We start from the raw sequence: 6,000 nt of genomic DNA on the forward strand, positions 1-6,000 counted from the left end.
TGCTTATTTGTTTGTTTGTTTGTTTATTTATTTATAATGCATGCCAGACCAAGGGGTTTTAGGGCGCAGGAAGCAAAAGAGGATTGTTCAGCATAGGTTGCAGTGCTGTGCATTACATTACAATATATTAAAAGCATTGCTGAGGTTAACATACAGAAGAACATGTAGTGGAGGGGAACATCAGACAGCAGTTATTATACAGTAAAAGCGAACAGCAGTATGATCACAGAGTAGTGAGGAGTCAGATATCATGTTCCTTGATCCAGTGGATAAGGTTGGATCGAAAGTGTAGGTAGGGCATATCTTCCCTTGAAGGGGGTGGGAGTGAATTCCATTTTTGGGCAGCTTTGTACCGGGAAGCTACTGCCACCTGTCTTCATACGTTTACATCTAGGCATTTGAAGTAAGTTGGCAGTAGCTGTTCTAGAAGGGCGGTGAGTGGATTGTCTCAAGAATCTGGTGGTAAGGAACAGTGGGGCAGCCTTGTGTAGGCATTTATAAATCAAGGAGGCCGATTGAAGGAAGATTTTGTCTTTTATGGAAAGCCAGTTATTGGATCTTCTGAGGTCAGATATGTGGGCTTTCTGCGGAATGCTATGAGCTGCTCTCAGAGCGTTGTTTTGTAAGATCTGGATCTTGTTGGTAATGTATTTATTACTCCCTATGTAAAGGGCATTGAAATAATCCAATTTAGATAAGACCAGAGCTCTTGCTAAAGTAATGCAATTATTAGGCATGAGGAATGGCTTAGCTGCTCTGATTAGCTTACAGGTGTAGAATTTACTTGTTTTTTTAAAGTGAGAGTAGAGTCTAGGTAGAAACCAAGAATTGTATCTTCCTTGGCTACTTTTATGTTATTGTTGTCTATCATGAAATTAGAGTAGAGATGGCCCAATTTGTTAAGATTTGCTGTGGTGCCAACAATGAGGAGTTCTGTTTTGTCATCATTCAGGCATAGACCGTGAGCAGCCATCCATGCCTGGATGATGAGGAACACTCTATTCGCAAAGGCCAAATCCTTGTCATATTCCCCCGTCAACGGGATGAGGATCTGTGTATCATCTGCATAATTAGTGTAGGTGATACCCAGACCGTCTAGCTCATCAAAAAGGGGCTTCGCAAAGATGTTGTACAGGGTGGGCGAAACGCATGAGCTCTGGGGCACACCGCAGGTAATATGTATAGGGTCCGCAGCTGCTGAGGGTGCAAAGACACGCATGGTTCTATTGTCTAAGAAGGATTGGATCCAACCTATGGCTTCTTGTGAGAAGTGGGTAGCAGAGTCTAGGTGTTGGCAGAGAGACTTGTGGTCAACCAGGTCAAACGCCGCTGAGAGGTCAAGTAGCATTAGAAGTGCTGTGTTGCCATTGTCTCTCAGGGTGTCTGTATTTGCTTTAAGGTCAATCAGCGTGGTTTCCATTCCGCGTTGAGGTCTAAAACCTGACTGACGTACTCCTAGAAGGTGGTTGTATTCCAAATATTGCTGGATTTGGAGGTACGCCAACTTATCTAGGATCTTCAACAGGAACAGTACTGTGGTGATGGGCTGATAGTTAGTGGGAATGGACGGGTCAAGAGTTTGTTTTTTAGGAGTGGGAGGACCCAAGACTGTTTCAAGTTGTTGGGAATGGTGCCAGTAGAGAATAAAGCATTTATAAGCTTAGTTATGAATGGGGAGAGGTCCTGTGCCGCATCCTTTATAATTTGAGCTGGGCAGGGGTCACCGTGGCAATTAGATGGTTTGAGAGTTAGGATGACTTTTTTGACTTCAAGAACGGATACTTCCTTGAAATTGAAGAGGGGTGTAGGCAATCCAGAAGGGGCAGGAGGTGGGGTGTTCGGTGGCAGAGGAGCAGTGATATTGTTGCAATGGGAAGCACATAGAGGGAATCTTTTTTATTAGGGATTTCTGCCTGTAGGGTCATTATTTTATTAACTAGGGCGCTCTGAATACTGGTTCACCAGTTTTTGTCCTTAAGGAACGTGTCAGGGGCTTGGATTGGTGTTTCTATTTCTTTAAGAATTGTGAACAATTCTTTAGTATTGGAGTTGTCTTGGGTAATGCGCAGGTTGTAAGATTCTTGCTTAGCAGGGATTATTTCTTTTTTGTACATGGAGGCTAGTTTTGTGAGGTTGTTTTTATTAGCATCAGATGGGTCTTGTCTCCAAATTTGTTCGCTTTTCCGTTTCTCAAGTCTGATGGATTTTAGGTGGGGCGAAAACCATGTGTTGACATGTTTTTTTTCTGTTTGCTCTAATTTTCAGTGGTGCTATGGTGTCTAGGGCAGATAACATTACTTTGTTGTACTCGTCAAATGGGTCTGTGGAGGCAGGAAGGGAATTCAAGGTAGGGAGGATAAGAGGGATGAGTTTATTGGCTGTGATGTTCTTTTTGTTCCTGCTGGGAATGGCTGGGGCTAAGTTGCTGGCATGGTGGGATGCTTTGGCTTCTAGGGAGAAGCCAGATCAGATGGTGGTCGGACCAGGGCAGTGGTGTTATGGCAGTGACAGAAGTTTGGCAATTGTGCTCTGCTATCCAGTCAAGTGTTCTTCCTTTAGTATATGTGGTGCCTGTTACCTTTTGGGTAAATCCCAGTTCCTCAATGGAATCTGTGTGGCATTGGGATCTGAAGGGTCTTTGTGGCCAAGATCAAATTCTCCTAAGAGGAGGCTTGGTGAGGCATTTTTTAGGTTGTCTGAAAGGATGCTAGTGAGATCCTCTTTGAAGGAGACTAGGGGGCCTGGGGGTCTATAGATAAGGTGGATAGATATAGATGAGTCTCAATGCTAAGCTATTTTTAGAAAATATGACTTAGCCACCACCTTGGGAGGTAGTGCGGTCTATTCTTAGGAGTGTGTAGTCCTCCGGAATGGCTAACATAATCGCTGGGCCGGCTGCTGGCTGGAGCCAGGATTCCGTGATAGCGATGAAGTCCATTCTTTCAGTTGCGATTAAGTCGGCTATTTCTATGGCATGTGCCACCATGGACCGGGCATTTATTAGGGCTCCTCTTATACTGGACAGTGTGGTCTCAATGAGTGATGCCTGGGTATTATGGTGGTGCCTAGCGTGGGTGGTGGGGCCTCGAGTAAGTCGGCTATTGAGCTGGAGTGGGTGCTGAGTATTAGTGGTTTTATGCAATGAAGGTTTGGTATTAGGCTGAGGGCCTCTTAGAAATCTAGATGACTTATTAGGAGGGGGGTGTAAGGATTTGGCTGGGGGTTCGTACATTTTTGGGAGTCTGGCGCGAAGTTGGAGGTTTCTTTGGGAGAGGTTGCAAGGTCTGGTGATCAGGATGTTTAGATTAGTGGTATTGTTGGGGGATGTTGCAGGTGCTAAGAGGGGCAGAGTCAGAGGCATGTTAAGGTCTATAGTAGTGAGTAGGTGTAGGATAGTCCTTAGTAGGACTGTATAGGTAGCTGGCATATACATAATGTGTGTGTGGGGAGGCTAGCAAATGGTCAGTGTACCAGTGTAGCAGTAATATGCATAAGTCTGATAATGCACAGGGCTGGCAATCAAATGCAGGGTTCACAGTTGGATGCATGAGTCGGGTGCTACACAAAGGCTGGCAATCAATAGCGGGGCTCACAATTAGATGCTAGAGTCAGATAATGCACAGGGCAGGGCTAGCAATCAATGCAGGGCTCACAATTAGATGCTAGAGTCAGGTAATGCACAGGGCAGGGCTAACAATCAAATGTAGGGCTCACAATTAGATTCTAGAGTCAGGTAATGCACAGGGCAGGGCTAACAATCAAATGCAGAGCTCACAGTTAGATGCTAGAGTCAGATAATGCACAGGGCTAGCAATCAAAGCAGGGCTCACGATTAGATGTTAGAGTCAGATAATGCACAGGGCTAGAAATCAATGCAGGGCTCACGATTAGATGTTAGAGTCAGATAATGCACAGGGCTAGCAATCAATGCAGGGCTCACAATTAGATGTTACAGTCAGATAATGCACAGGGCTAGCAATCAAAGCAGGGCTCACAATTAGATGTTAGAGTCAGATAATGCACAGGGCTAGAAATCAATGCAGGGCTCACGATTAGATGTTAGAGTCAGATAATGCACAGAGCTAGCAATCAATGCAAGGCTCACAATTAGATGTTAGAGTCAGATAATGCACAGGGCTAGCAATCAATGCAGGGATCACAATTAGATGTTAGAGTCAGATAATGCACAGGGCAAGCAATCAATGCAGGGCTCACAGTTAGATGTTAGAGTCAGATAATGCACAGGGCTAGCAATCAATGCAAGGCTCACGATTAGATGTTAGAGTCAGATAATGCACAGGGCTAGAAATCAATGCAGGGCTCACGATTAGATGTTAGAGTCATATAATGCACAGGGCTAGCAATCAAAGCAGGGCTCACAATTAGATGTTAGAGTCAGATAATGCACAGGGCTAGCAATCAATGCAGGGCTCACAATTAGATGTTAGAGTCAGATAATGCACAGGGCTAGCAATCAAAGCAGGGCTCACAATTAGATGTTAGAGTCAGATAATGCACAGGGCTAGAAATCAATGCATGGCTCACAATTAGATGTTAGAGTCAGATAATGCACAGGGCTAGCAATCAATGCAGGGCTCACAATTAGATGTTAGAGTCAGATAATGCACAGGGCTAGCAATCAATGCAGGGCTCACAATTAGATGTTAGAGTCAGATAATGCACAGGGCTAGCAATCAATGCAGGGCTCACAATTAGATGTTAGAGTCAGATAATGCACAGGGCTAGCAATCAATGCAAGGCTCACGATTAGATGTTAGAGTCAGATAATGCACAGGGCTAGAAATCAATGCAGGGCTCACGATTAGATGTTAGAGTCAGATAATGCACAGGGCTAGCAATCAATGCAAGGCTCACAGTTAGATGCTAGAGTCAGATAATGCACAGGGCTAGCAATCAAAGCAGGGCTCACAATTAGATGTTAGAGTCAGATAATGCACAGGGCTAGCAATCAATGCAGGGCTCACAATTAGATGTTAGAGTCAGATAATGCACAGGGCTAGCAATCAATGCAGGGCTCACAATTAGATGTTAGAGTCAGATAATGCACAGGGCTAGCAATCAAAGCAGGGCTCACAATTAGATGTTAGAGTCAGATAATGCACAGAGCTAGCAATCAATGCAAGGCTCACAATTAGATGTTAGAGTCAGATAATGCACAGGGCTAGCAATCAATGCAAGGCTCACAGTTAGATGTTAGAGTCAGATAATGCACAGGGCTAGCAATCAATGCAAGGCTCACAATTAGATGTTAGAGTCAGATAATGCACAGGGCTAGCAATCAATGCAAGGCTCACAATTAGATGTTAGAGTCAGATAATGCACAGAGCTAGCAATCAATGCAAGGCTCACAGTTAGATGCTAGAGTCAGATAATGCACAGGGCTAGCAATCAAAGCAGGGCTCACAATTAGATGTTAGAGTCAGATAATGCACAGGACTAGAAATCAATGCAGGGCTCACGATTAGATGTTAGAGTCAGATAATGCACAGAGCTAGCAATCAATGCAGGGCTCACAATTAGATGTTAGAGTCAGATAATGCACAGGGCTAGCAATCAATGCAAGGCTCACGATTAGATGTTAGAGTCAGATAATGCACAGGGCTAGCAATCAATGCAGGGATCACAATTAGATGCTAGAGTCAGATAATGCACAGGGCTAGCAATCAATGCAGGGATCACAATTAGATGTTAGAGTCAGATAATGCACAGGGCTAGCAATCAATGCAAGGCTCACAGTTAGATGTTAGAGTCAGATAATGCACAGGGCTAGCAATCAATGCAAGGCTCACAGTTAGATGTTAGAGTCAGATAATGCACAGGGCTAGCAATCAATGCAAGGCTCACAATTAGATGTTAGAGTCAGATAATGCACAGGGCTAGCAATCAATGCAAGGCTCACAATTAGATGTTAGAGTCAGATAATGCACAGGGCTAGCAATCAATGCAGGGATCACAATTAGATGTTAGAGTCAGATAATG

The sequence above is a fragment of the Ambystoma mexicanum genome, chromosome 4p, assembly GCF_040938575.1.
Source record: "Ambystoma mexicanum isolate Mex_15411 chromosome 4p, UKY_AmexF1_1, whole genome shotgun sequence".
NCBI classification, from domain to species: Eukaryota; Metazoa; Chordata; class Amphibia; order Caudata; family Ambystomatidae; genus Ambystoma; species Ambystoma mexicanum.